The 14,614-nt window shown below is 35.6% G+C and overlaps 1 protein-coding gene across 2 annotated transcripts in view; it reads right to left on the bottom strand.

The window, feature by feature from the left end:
- The window catches only part of slc4a2b (solute carrier family 4 member 2b), a 44,336-nt gene extending 30,217 nt beyond the window's left edge, over positions 1-14,119 (bottom strand). Inside the window, exons 1-2 of one of the 2 annotated variants that reach the window (XM_079863104.1) lie at positions 14,033-14,119; positions 2,806-2,864 (exon numbers count right to left, since the gene is read on the bottom strand). The gene's annotated coding sequence lies outside the window, so the exon portion shown is untranslated. Of the gene's footprint in view, positions 1-2,805; positions 2,987-14,032 lie in introns of those variants that run through there. The other variant, XM_079863105.1, reaches the window with a different exon arrangement.
- Positions 14,120-14,614: the final 495 nt, after the last annotated feature.

The raw sequence follows: 14,614 nt of genomic DNA, 5'->3' as shown, positions 1-14,614 counted from the left end.
GTGTATCAGTCTCTATTAAATGGTGTGCACATACCACGTTTGCATTGATAATTACATGGATGTATATTTTCTACAACTAAAAAACTAGTTAATGACTGAGTAAAGGAATCATGTTGTTTGTTGATTCTATTTCCCTCTCAATTTCTCAACTTTGTAACCACTTCAACAACTGAGAAGCAGATACCCACAAATGTCTTATCCACTTTAACTGGTGTGCATATTTTGCTTCTAGCAACGCCAAATTATGTTATCGTCTACTACACTTAACCATGTACCTTGAATGTGAACCCAAAACAGGATTAGCTCTTGGGTGACATGGACTAACTTGGAAAGAATAAAGAAAGTGGGGTAAATTACACTAATTTCTTGTCAGACAGGTATGCAATTCAATCCACTGTACAAGTAACTTGTAGGTTTTCTAATCTAACTTAAAGTTATCCCACTAACTTCCACTGGAATCCCTGAACGGTTCTAAACAGAGAGCTCAAGGATCATGCATCATTCCCAGTTTGGAAAATCCTTTTGCTTTTGTGAAAGGCAAACAGGCTTACTGGATTATTTTCAAGTATGTCCATAAAATATAATTTCAGACAAAGCAAAGACTGCCAATAAAGATGCCATTCTGCAAATAGACTTTCAATCACAATGTGGAAACCTCACCATAAAAATATAAAACGCTCAATGACTGAGTAGGTCAGCAAATATAGAATTTCTAGTTTACTAGTGACCAACGGCTCGTCCACATGAAAGACATGTTTGTCAGTTGACTTTAAACCTCATACAGAAAAATGTTGAAAAATTGGTTTGGATCAAGAATTATATGGTGCCGCCTTAAAGATCTGGGCTGGTAACTGAAAGGTTGCAGGTTCAATGCTCCAAACAAGTCCCTGTAATAATGTCAAAACACATCTGGGAAAAATATTGGATAAATCAAGCCTAAAACCAATTTCCAAAATTGTAAAAATTTATTACAACAATAAAACAAACAAAACAAAATGTGAATAAGATGCACTTATAATTGAAGACTATGGGACTGTTTTATGGATTTTTTTAAGTTGTTTTACCAAAGTACAAGTATAAATAATTAACTCAATAAGTCACAAGTTCATATTAATAGCCAATCAGATGTTTCTAATAGTGCACTGATTTGCAATTTTTATTTAAAGACGCTTTGTTGCGTTCAAAAACAGCTTAACAGAACGCAGCCAACTGGAAAAATGCTGAAATGTTTTTAAAGGTTGAACAATTTTTTAGCGCGATGCAGCAGATTCTGGCATGGTGCAAAGTTATTTGGCCAAAGACGTTCATCTGAATATCTGAATGGCAACATCGATAACAACTAGAGCTGCACGATTCTGGATAAATTGAGAATCATGATTTTTTTTTTTTTTTTCAAACAGAGATCACGATTTTCCCACGATTCTGAACAGACAAACTAAACAAAATTACATAATTTACTAGGGGTTCTGACAAAACTTTAATCGCTGCAGTCTATTTAAAATGTTTAATCAATTTGAATGAATAAAATTGGACTGAATGAATAATTCAATGACTCTCTCATAAATGTATTTTTCGCTAATCCATTTTTAACAGTCACATGTCGCCACCTACTGGTGTAACGATGAAATTGCTACAATCGTTATTTGAAGCGTCAAGTTACTTTCAAAAGGTATTTTGAACGCTTCCATAGACATCAGTGTTTATATCCAAACTATAAACTCATCTCAGTACTTGAATATAATTTGAATATTTGTAAGACGGGAAAAACGACAGTGTGGAAAAAACAATACTTGTGAAGCTGCTTCATACCTATACATGACAAACTACTCTCTCTGGATCAACGGCAGCGCCAACACAGATATGAATGTTTTTTAATTTTGAAACCTTTTTTGTCCAGGTTTAATAGACATGAACAAATCATTGTCATTTAGGTATGAGATTGTGTAGGTGTTTGAATTGCGATTGTGATCTTTTAACGGTTAATCATGCAGCTCTAATAACAACTATTCAACTGTTGGACGACTAGTCAACTCAACCCAACATAATGATTTACAATTATTCCTATAGCAAAAGGTTTTACACAAACAACTTGATAATACAGATAAGTGCAACTGTATCAAATATCAATTAAGTACTATCATCTACAAAACTATACTTTTGGACAACAATCATAAGAGATCTTTTTCATTTTTGTATAACGAAACTTAAACACACTATGGTGCTGAACACTAGAGATGCTCATTGCTGTCATGTTTAATGACTTTATCAAACTCACAAGACACGCCACACAGCCTCTGGGCTGAAAACACACAGCCCATTTCTCTAGATCATTAACCAATTAGATTCAAAAGTTACTTAAGTGGAAAAACAAAAAGTACACACTATATGATGACTAGGCAATATCAGCAAAACAGTGGACTTTTCACTGCTGACTTGTGATCCGTCATGATATGCTGACTTTTGAATTTCACTTCTAGATGCAAAGTTATAAATTAATTATCTGGTACATTGAATCTAAAAAAATATCTAAAAATCAAAAAAATAAATAGCAATAACTTTACGTATATGTACTCACCATTTAAAGTGATAAAAAGTAATACAATTTGAAGGTAAACTAGTATTTACCAAACCGCATCCATTTTTAGATATTCTTAGAAAAGATTATATGGAAAAACATCTAAAACAAAATTCTGTTTGATCAATTAAAATTATAGAATGACCAGCAACTTTAGTTAACTACACAAAAATAGTCAGTACTGACTTTAAAGAAGCATGATGCAAATCCATTGAAACTCAAAAACATACCTCAAAGTGCTTACTGCAGAGAAGCCGCCGCTGACATCTTAGTGTAAAGCCAACAGCCACTGTGTACAGAATGCCAGAGAGAGAGAGACACAGTCAGAGATTTGAGTGAGAACTTATAAAGCACTGCAGCCTTGCCTTCACACACTCAAACTCCAGTCCTGATGGGTCAAACGCTTCCTCTGCTGGATTAGGTTTCCTCCCCTAAACCTCTGACAGCCTGCCATGTGACCGCTGCTCAACAGTGAGTCAACTGTGACACACACACACACCCATATCCCCACATATACAGTACACTCTCACACACCTCATACCCATCTGGGTTTTAAATGATTAATAAAGCAGTAAACAGTAAATCTCTCATGTAAGGAATTGTTCACCATGACAAGGACACTTGTTAGACAACACTATCTTTTCATCGCCATAGGAGGAGTAAACAGCACTGTATAATATGACCAAATTTTTTTATTTATTTAGTATTTACCAATGGTTGGTTTCACCAAAAGATGTTGAAATAAAAAAAGTGCCTTTACTTGATATTCATGACTAAAATTTAATAGATATGTTGAATTGAATCTTAACCTGAGTGACATTATTATTGATAAGGCATTAAGGATGTATTTTTATTCTTAAGCATGATGACCAAAAAATTATTTGCAAAAAAATATTTTTAATTGTTTTGTTTCTGCTTTTTAACACAATAATGACTAATGGTCATTACATAACAATTATAAACATATGCACTGTGTTTACATTATGATGCTGATTTATTATTATTATTAAAAATAACATATTATAAATAACAATATATTAATATAATCATAAAAAAAAAAAAAAAGTGTTATTTATGCAAATTGGTTTTGTGAATCAAAAATTTATTGAAAGGTTTTTTTTTTTTTAAATCCCACAGACTCAAAGCCACATCTATGGACCAGAATATTACAAATGAATATTGAGCCAGTAAGAATCACCCAAAACACCCTAAAATAAATAGAGAAATAAAGTGTCCCAGGCCCTCCTATAGAGTGATTTTTACATCTTCCTTCAATAAACTGTGCAACTGTAGACCTAAATATCAGTGGATTCATGGGCACATGTGTACAATACAAAACACTGAACTTGCTCTAAAACCTTAAAGTCAAGCACTGAAGTTGCCATATATGTCCGCAAGTATTTGTTTGAACCAACAGCCAAGTGTGTGAGTGTGTGTGAGTGTACCAGCATGAGTATGTGTCAGTGGGAGTCACATGGTCTTGGATCAGCCCAAAGGCCACCGAGAATTAAAACTTTAGTCTGCTTCAAAGCTTGGGTTTTCCTCAATCCCAAAAAAGCTTCAGGATAGAAGAACTTGGATTGGTAAGTGAACTTTATGGAGTGTACGTTTCAAATCCAAAATCTCCAATTTTACAAGTGCGCACAAGACAAGACAAGACCATACAAAAATGAGAATTCCTCACTGATTCTGATGGATGCGACTCCCTCATGATTGTCTGCTAACAAAGAGTTTCCAAACTGTGTCGTCATAAAAGTTAGGCTACGTCATTTAAATAGGTTTGTCATACCATAAGAATGACAAACAGAAGGGTCTCCATTCACAACACTAGTGCTGTAACTCCCACGATATAGGGTGAGGCTAGATACGGAGGAATCTGTTAACAACTAATGGTCAACAGTCCATCTGACTAATCTCTACTATAGTCAACATTTGAAGTGGATCAAACAAGTTAATCAAAGTTGTCCTAACTAAGACAAGAACAGGTATTGTTCAAAATGTATGTCTAACTTTGATGAAAGGTTTTGATCCACTTCAAATGTTGACTACTGTAGTATAACCATATAGACCTTCTACAGGGACTTTTAAATTGTACAGTACGAACATACAACTAAAAACCTGGGGATGCACCAATATTAAAATGTCTGATAGCCAATAATTATTTGCATGCTATGGCCATTAACTGATAAATGGCTTAGATTCAATTCTATACTACTTTGTTGAAATAAATTAAAATCAATCATTTCAATTTAGTGCATCACAACAACACTATTGCAGAGAATTTAGATCAACATTGTTATTAAATTAGTGTTTTTTTGTTTTAATTCACTTTATCTTTGCCATTATCTAACGCTCACTTAATCTAAAAGTAAAAAGTTATTTATCAAAAAAACAATTATAAAAAAGTAATTATTTGTACAGCAAAAATCTGATAACAGATACGCAGAAGTAATTTTTAATTGTTTTATTTAAACTTTGACAAATAAATAACTAAATGATCATTTGACTACAACAAAAATGTATATATATATATTATTATTTATAATAATAATAATGTAAATAACAACAACAACAATTATTGTTTTTATTATTATTACTGTTGGTTTTATTTATTTATTTATATAATTATTAGGGATGTAAAATCGATTAATCGCATCTAACATAAAAGTCTGTGATTACATTTATATTTATTATATATATTTCTGTGTGTGTGCATGCATCTGTCTGTATGTGTGTGTATATATATATATAAATATATAATTAGTGTTTGTGTATACAATTATATACACACAGACAGAAATATAATATAATCTGATATAATATAATATAATATAATATAATATATACACACACATATTATGTAAACACTGACTTTTATGTTAGATGCCACAGTCAAGTCATCTCAAGTCAAGTTTAAGTTTAACTTTTGAACTAAAAAACTAGGGATACGCTGATATAAAAATTCTGGCTAATATGCCAAATATTTGTCAAAATAATTTATTCATTTATTTTAATTAAAATAAAATCAATACTTAGTTTTCAATCAGGCAGGGCATGCCTAATCTCAGACAGACCACTGAAAAACCAGCAGTGGCAATCTGATTGGATGGCTGCTATACTTTCCAGGGGCATGTTCAAGTTCAAAACGGTGCGCAACGTTTTGCTACGGTTTCCGGGTTGAACGTCATGTTTCCTGGAAACGGCGTGCACCAGTGTGCAACGGGGTTTGAGATACGTTTCCTCTTGTTTGGTGGGTGTGTCAGAACTGCAGTCCAATCAGCAGCAACATGTATATAAAGCACGTGGTATTAAAGTGAACTCGCACAATGGGTTCAAGGAAAGTAATTTACAAATGTGTTCAATGCAGCTCGGTATACGCAACTGAGGATATTAGAAGACATGTTTGTCGTACGTTTTATTGTAAAAATATAGGATATCAACATAATGATTTGTTTATATTTTTAGCTTCATTGCAAGTGTATGACATTTGGTATAGAAATAGGCTAAACATTGGTAATTAATTGCTTTACCTAAAAATGAGAAAGAAAATACAGGGTATTAAAACAGTATGAACTACAAATAGAGTCAGTATGTGAGGCTAAACAGATGTGTTTTATTTTAAATTAGGTAAGATGTGTGCTTCCATTTCAGTTTCAGCAATCCCTTCACTCGATTGGGATGTTCTCTTTTGTTCTGGGCGGCAAGTGCAGTAACTGTAACATCGGGCATATTTTGTAGTATTAAACACATATTTATACCAACTTCATCAGGCTCCGAAAATTCTTCACAAATAACACAAAGAATGGCCTTCTCAGCTGCCATAGTTGCAACTCATGCGTCATCAGAACAGTGTGTTCAACGCATCACCGTTTCTGTTTAAAAAACGTTGTGCAACGTTTTGTCGGGGCTGAACGCAGCCCAGGACTCAGGGCACATGGGCTTTCATCAGTCCACAGGGAGTCTGTTTACAAGTTCCCAGGCCGCTACAATTAGCACCTCCGAGGAATTACTAGCCACTGGATGTGCCAAAGTTTGTGGTTACTGTGAAAAATACTGATGAATGGGACAATATAAAAAGAAAGCAGGTGTTATATGATATATTCAGGGCTTTAGTATTTAACAATGCTAATTCCATCACATGCATTGGATACTTAGGCGAATTCGGCTTGAGAAGCAAGCAAACATGATACGTAAAAAAAAAAAAAAAAAAAAATTTCCTTTAATCCTCCCTTATCGGGCTTATACTCTGAATGAACTTCGTATTTTGAGCACTTCTTGCGTTGTTTTTGCCTCTTCACGATGACTCGCTTAATTTAGTCCTAATTTGTAAGTCGCTTTGGACAAAAGCATCTACTAAAATGTAAATGTTTATGCACACCAGCGAGTGAGGTTCAATTAGGTTGGGATGGACATCTATGATGCCAAACGGTCATTTTACGACTTCTTTAGATTTTCAAGTTTGGTCTTGACTTGCATCTGGGCTGCACATGTTACATAATTTCCTAACAACAATCTACCTTTGACACATCAATCTTTAATCAACACATTTAAAGCTCTGGAAGTAACAACAAGCCCATGATTCAGCAAGAAAAAGTGAGTAAAAACCTGCTGAAAACAGCACATCCTTCATGGTTTTCCTGTCACATTAACTTTTCGTTGTCAGCAACTGCTCTGGTCATGATAAACAGGGAAGTAAGTTCAAGCAAATGCAGGAGAGTGTCAAAACATTGGGAAATGAAGAGAATCTATTGCCTAACCAGGCAGCGGCACACATAATGCAAAAGATTGCAGCGGCAAAACGTGATCACATCAAAATGCAGATGCCTCTTGAATCTCGATTGCACGAAGACGACAGCATTCAAAACTCCACATTACGGAAGAATAATTACTGCATTTCTCAATGCTGGTTATTAAACAATATATTAAAGCAAAGTGAGTTCCCTCCTACAGTCCAGTGCCAGTCACGGTTCGCAGTGCTCCGTAAACAGATTTCACAGTGACCTGGTACTTGGCTAGACTTGTCTTTGGCACAACAGTGTAAAGTTCTACATTGGGAATGTTTGAGAAACATCTCCATAGCCACAAACCGACAAACCACTAACACTGGGAAAGTGGATTAAAATGTAACAAACAAAGAGATTATGGAAAATGCATGAATTCAACTGGGTTTCGCTACTTGAGATAGCCTAGAAATAGATTCACACTCAATGAGCTATAGCAAAAACAACGACTTGAAGCCACTGTTTTGGCACAAACACCATGTAAACTTGCAACAGATTTTACAGTGCGTGGCGGATCGTGACCCAGCCATAATCAAAACCTCACAAACATCTGGGTTAGATGTTCTGTGAGTAGTTACGTTTGCTAAGCTATTTCCCGAGGGTTCAGTTTTCAATTACATGGAACATGAGATTTAAATTGTGTAATTCCTCAAAATTAGCCTTATCATTAGCTTAAAGGCCCAGTGAAGTGGAAACACACCTTGAAACACGGAGCCTAATTCAATAGAGCTGGTAAGTCCCGCCCATCCGTAAAACCCCACTGGACCTCTAGACTGAAAAATCGTCAATGCAAGTGAATGTGAGAAAATAATTATTTTCTGGTCACGTTTGAATTTTGCCATGAATGTGAACATATGTTGTCTGTGAATTTTTAATATCATTTTTCGTGTGAAGAATGCTACAATTTAGCTGGTAGAAGTTTGATACGGTTAGACTTTGTGTGAGAGCACTTTGTGGACTAACTTACAACTCTTCGCTGCTTTCGACGGGAATCTGAAGAAAGAACAGCCCATTTGGTTTGAATGTTGACATTTGGGTACAAAACACACAGGCATCTCGATCTGTCTCCATAGATTATCGCAGCATTAGCCCGTGATTTGACAAGTGGAGGAAAAATGTGTTATGGGGTGACGTCACATAGGCTTTTTTCTTTTCCACAACTGCTAGCCGAAGAATCATACAATATACTGTCAAACTCGTAACATGAAAAATTATATAAAAAATTCACAGACAACATATGTTCACATTCATGGCACAATTCAAACGGGACCAGAAAATAATTATTTGCTCACATTCACTTGCATTGACGATTTTTCAATCTAGAGGTCCAGTGGGGTTTTACGGATGGGCGGGACTTACCAGCTCTATATGTTGACGTAATTTCCACTGAAAAAGGAAATCGAACAGCTCCTCCCCTTTTTAAAAATAGCCAATCACGTTTCGTTTCTATCACAGCTTGGCCAGAGCCGTTGAGCTCGGTAAAGCCGAAATATCCTCCTAATCTCTAACTGTTTCTCCTCCTAAACTCCTAGTGTCGCTTTCAATAGCATTCTGTGCAGAATTCAAACAGGTTCGGTATGTTTTCTGGTCTGCGCCGACTCACGCATCTGATACCCTCTATGCATTTGCATTTGCCCAATTTGTCATGACACCGGCAGCATCCCCCCGCATTTTCTTCTGGTGTTTGGGAAAGAAAATTAGTGTGGACACCCCCTTTAAACGAGTGTCGTTCTCACTTAACTTAATGCTGCTAAGTGATAGAGATTGCAGAAATCGTTGAAACTTGTGTGTGCGCGTGTAAAAATGTTAAGAGGCGCATGGATTTACGCCAGTATTTCAGTTCTACTCAGCCAAAAAAGACAGATCAGGATGAAGAAGGGACAGCCAAAGAAAAGCAGACCGCCACAAAGCGAAAGGAGTTAGTAAAATCTGACAAAGGAATTTCCGTGGCTGGAACATGACGAGGTAAACGACACAATGTTCTGCTGGGTGTGTCGTCAATTCCCCACAATTTCTCACTCGATGAGTGCTTTAGTCACTGGAACAGAAATAGTAATTTGTTCCATTGTCCATACAAGTTCATAGAAATTTCAGTTACAACCAAATGCATATTGTATTGATGATTGTAATTTGATTATATTATATATACGATCGTTGATATTTGAGTTTTGAAATTATTTGATGTTTCGACTCCTATACGATTTTCTACTTAATTTTTTTTTTTTTTTTTTTTTTTTGGGTTAGTTACATTTATTTCGGGCTACCAAAATCTGAAGAGTGCCTGAAGGGCTATCAGGGATTTGGACATTTTGTGAACCCTGCAAGTGACAAAAACACTACAGAGAAGTAGCGATGTCTGAAGTGTCTGAAGCCTCTTTAGTGTCTTTATGAACAAATCATTTTTCATGAATCCGACTGATCTGGTTCAACTTACCAACACCTTACCTGAAGAAAAGATTATTAATAAAAATGACTTCTTTTTTTTCAGCCTGTTCATCACAAAAAGCTATATTTTCATGATGCTTTCATGTCATTTTTTTATCTAGAAGGCGTCAGTGCCAGTTCATTGTAATTTAATAAAAAAACAGCATGGAAATCAGTCAACACATGTTCTTCTTTTCTGTTTCATGGAAGAAAAAAACGTGAGGGTGAGTAAAGGATGACAAAATTTACATTTTTAGGTGAACAACTCCTTTAGCACCTTTTTCCTTCTTCACCTTCAATTCCTTTTTTTGTTCCGGACCAAACAAACCAAGCGAACCGAACTACAAGTGTGAACACACCCTAAATCTAAACCAAAGCCACTTGAAGGAAAGCAAGCAACCTGAGCCAAAAAAAAGCGTAACGCCTGCTAATGCTGCAGTACGCAGGGAAAGAGACAAGAGGCCGTTTTTCAATGGATGTCAATGGAGGAGAGGCTTCACTACGCTGAATAAACTGCTTTTGTGAGGAAATAGTTTATTCAATGACTTGACAGCACATCAGCTAATTTTGTAAAACATGTTTGCTCTTAAACATTCGTTTTGGATCGATCTATTTTTAAAAATTCTGTTTTCTAAGAGAACGGACAATTGCGTGACAGGTATGATTCAGTTTACAGCATAATTTCTATGGCATCTGCAAACAGTGATTGACTGTCACACAACTCAACAAGATTTAAATGACCATTAGTTATCAATGCACATGTGATTCAAGTTAGCCGTTACGTTTTTCCAATGAGCCACGGATCCTCGTATCTCCCAACAATAAGACCATCTTTGTCTGAGATGTCGACCCAGGACGAGCTATAGGACTGTGAGACTTTGATTGACGGGACGCGTTCCACTCCATCTCTGTGTTCTGATTTTTGTTCTGAATCCGATCCACACACAGTCTTTGTTGCTTTTTTTTTTTTTATGAAACTTACCTACATTCAAGTATTGAAAAAAAAGAATGCATAAAGCTAGATTTTTTTAAAGCATAGGCTCTGTTCTTTCTTTTAATTTATCGTATGTTCAGATATTCATATAACAAAATATTCTGGGGGCCATGAAAATTTTGTGAAAATGATCAAAAATGCTGGTGCTGGCAAACGCTGCACTGTAAAAAATAATTGCTGTGGTTATTTATCACAACTTAAAATTCAACATTAGAATAAGAAATAATGTGTTGTTTCAACTTTAAAAAGTATGTGTTCATGCTTGACTTAAAATATTAAGTTCAGTTAACTTTAGTTTAGTTGGATATTTAAGTTATCTCAACAAATTTTAAGTTGTTATAACTAATTGCCGCCACATTTTTTACAGTGTGGTGGGGAAAGAGTTAATCGATTATTACTTTAGGTAACACTTTAGTTTAGGGTCCAATTCTCACTATTAAGTAGTTGCTTATTAGCATGCATATTATTAGGATATTGGCTGTTTATTAAAGCCCATATTAATGCCTTATTCTATATAACCATATTCTACATCACTTAATCCTACCCAATACCTAAACTTAACAACTACCTTATTTTATTGAAGTACAATAAAAGAGTTTAAGAAGCAAAAGTCGTAGTAAATAGTTAGTTAAAAGTGATAATTGGACCCTAAACTAAAGTGTGACCTTGCTTTCAGGCCTACATGGTTTTACAGCTTCATAAAACAGATGGAAGTGCTGCGCTACAAAAAAACGTGTTTACGAATGATTCCTGATGTGCAAGACAGAAACTACAGGAGCACAGGTGAAATTCAAACAGCGGTGCGCTAAGATCATTTAATTATCACTTCAAGACTAAACAGCCCTGGGACAACTGTTTAAAGGGTAAAGGATTTTCTCTGCACACCATCAGCAGGGGTTTCACAGACTCAGGTTACCAACACACAAAAGCTCCGTCTGAGTTTCTCACACTCTTTGTGTTTAACTTGGAGCAGACAATCACATCTTTGTAATATGACAGCAGTGAACAAACCCAACAAAGCAAGTTCTGACCAGAGGAACACTGTCATTCATACCTTCAGTCACACCAAAATCAACAATCACAATGAAATATCGAACCAGCTCACGACAATGTGAGTACAATAACACATATCCTGGGAAACACAGTACTGTAAAAACCATATAGGAGCCCCTGGTCAAGTGTTAAGTCACGCTGCCTGAGGAGGACCAATTCGCAAAAGAGCCATGTAAGATTTGGTATACGTGAGAAGAACAGTCTTAAAAATATTTTTCAGGTGATTAGCGTCACCAGCTGGGCACACAATTACAAAAACACAATGCAGAACTTTTGAAAATAACCTTGACCCTGCAGAAGAATAGCAGCCTACGATGTGTTTTTTTTTTTTTTTTTACGTAATCCAGAAGGGCTAAAGAAACCAGTTTCCAGCTGATCTGCTCTGGAATGCTAGCAGGAATAAAGCTCATTTCATTTTATCATTACTAGTATTTTTTTTACATATTAGAGTCTAGAGTTTGTAAAACCAACCAGCATTTCAGATGAAAAACAGATTTAATAAAGAAAGAATTGAATCTTCCTTGAATAATGTTGACCTGTTTAAAGAAAAGAAAATGAATAAATAAACAAATTAGAGGTTCAAAATTCACAGATGACATTCCATCCTTATTGCACTGCGGATTTTGAAATATTGTTCATGCTCTGGTAAGCACAGATAAAGAAAGTAATAAAAAGATGGGGCTTGGCAGTACGACGATAAATATAGCCTAGTTACCACAACAATATAAAATGTCTATCGTTGGAGAATTTAGTGATATTGTGAATTCAAATTTCTCATATTGAGAAATAAGAATTTGGTCATGTCGCCCATCCCTAGAAAGATATTTCTTTCTTCGCTGCTGTAATTAATCTGCACCAATTTACTGGCCTCGGGCATTATGGCTTAATTACAAAGGCAAATTTGCACATTTAAAGCTTGCAAATACTGGTTCGACCAAGTCATTGCTTTGTTCCTCTAAGAAATCTGACTCCTTGATGGTTTTACAATACTGATCTGACCTAAATCCAACTGACCCACGGTAACAAGCACAAACCAACCACAGCAGCTTAAAGCTTCGAGGTTTATAAACAAATGATTGTGCCATTCTTCTGATTTACAACACTACAAATTGACTACAAATCTTCTACCTATTGCCTAAATGAATTTCTCCTATGTGTGTGTCAAAAAAAGAATATATACACATATCAAACCATAGTAGGCTGTATCTAAATATAATATACAAAAAAAATATGACAAAGTTGAACCGTAGACAGACAGATAGATAGATGGATATAGATAGACAGATAGAACAATAGATAGAATGACAGATGGATGGATGGATGGATGGATATTCAAGAAAGATAGATAGATAGATAGATAGATAGATGGATATAGATAGACAGATAGAACAATAGATAGAATGACAGATGGATGGATGGATGGATGGATGGATGGATATTCAAGAAAGATAGATAGATAGATAGATAGATGGATATTCAAGATAGATAGATAGATAGATAGATAGACAGACAGACAGACACATAGTCAAGAAAGATAGATAGATAGATAGATAGTCAAGAAAGATGGATAGATAGATAGATAGATAGATAGATAGATAGATAGATAGATAGATAGATAGATAGATAGATAGATAGATAGATAGATAGATAGATAGAGTCCGTATGTTTTGTTTTTACAGCGAAATATAGATATAAATATACTTTTCCATACTATATATAAACGGTGTCGGTCCTCAACTGTACTATATTTAAATGTGAAGTCACTGGACGACTTGGCGGCTTTAGTTCCTTTTCAGCGCTGTTTCAGTAACTGAATATTTTCCCCGTGGATGTCACGTGGCAGTGTGGGTTTTCATGCGTATGTCTGTTCACTCGCGTTTGACAGCAGTCCAGCGACGACGACTCACAGAAACGAGCACACGATACGGAAGCAGACAGTTTGGTCATTAGAGGACACCGTTTTCTCAGCCCATGTTCATTTAAGATTTCCCGGTTTAAAGTTATTTTACATGAGACTGAGAGCTAGCGCAAGCTAACTGTTGTTCACCCCCGCCGACTCGCGTGCACGCGAACCGGTCAGAAAACCACTTTTCATGCGCCCGGACACTTTAAACGTGGGAAATGTGAGCGGAATCCCTGATGTTTCTCATAGTCTGCTCATATATAAGTGTATAAAACACTAAACATGTGTGAAATGTGTCTTACCTCAACCGAACCGATCTCCCCTTAGCGTTCACGGATGAACCACATCTCATCTGATGCGCGCGCGCGCCTGCGTGTCGTACATATTTCGGCTGGGGATCTCCTTCCCTTTTCACAAAAAAAAAACATAAAAAAGCAACAGGCTTTTATTCACATCTTATGCATGCCTGCACACGTAAAATGATAGATACAGGTCAGGTGTCAAATGAATGAACCTAACCCAACCCAATTTCTTGTAAATTACTAAAGCCAACATTTTACTCATGCAACCAATTATATCTGGTAAATTACTAAATTGATGATGACAAAAATGAATAAGACGGATGATGCTTAAATATTACTGCATGTGAAATAAATGCAGCATGTCCCAAGCTATTGTAAAATAAATTGAACAAACAACAAATTTTCTTCAATTTATGTGAACTTAATGTGTTTGAAAAACTTAAAACCAACATAAAATTTTGGTGCAGAATCATACAAATATCTAAACTGTATTTTGACGTAACCCACATTTTAGTAAAATTGTTGCAAACCCAATAGAAATGAATGGAACAATATGCCTGGCTCATGTACGATTAAGTTTGA

This window comes from Squalius cephalus (genome assembly GCF_949319135.1).
Source record: "Squalius cephalus genome assembly, chromosome: 25".
Lineage (NCBI taxonomy): Eukaryota > Metazoa > Chordata > Actinopteri > Cypriniformes > Leuciscidae > Squalius > Squalius cephalus.
This window is presented reverse-complemented; position numbering and strand designations above follow the sequence as displayed.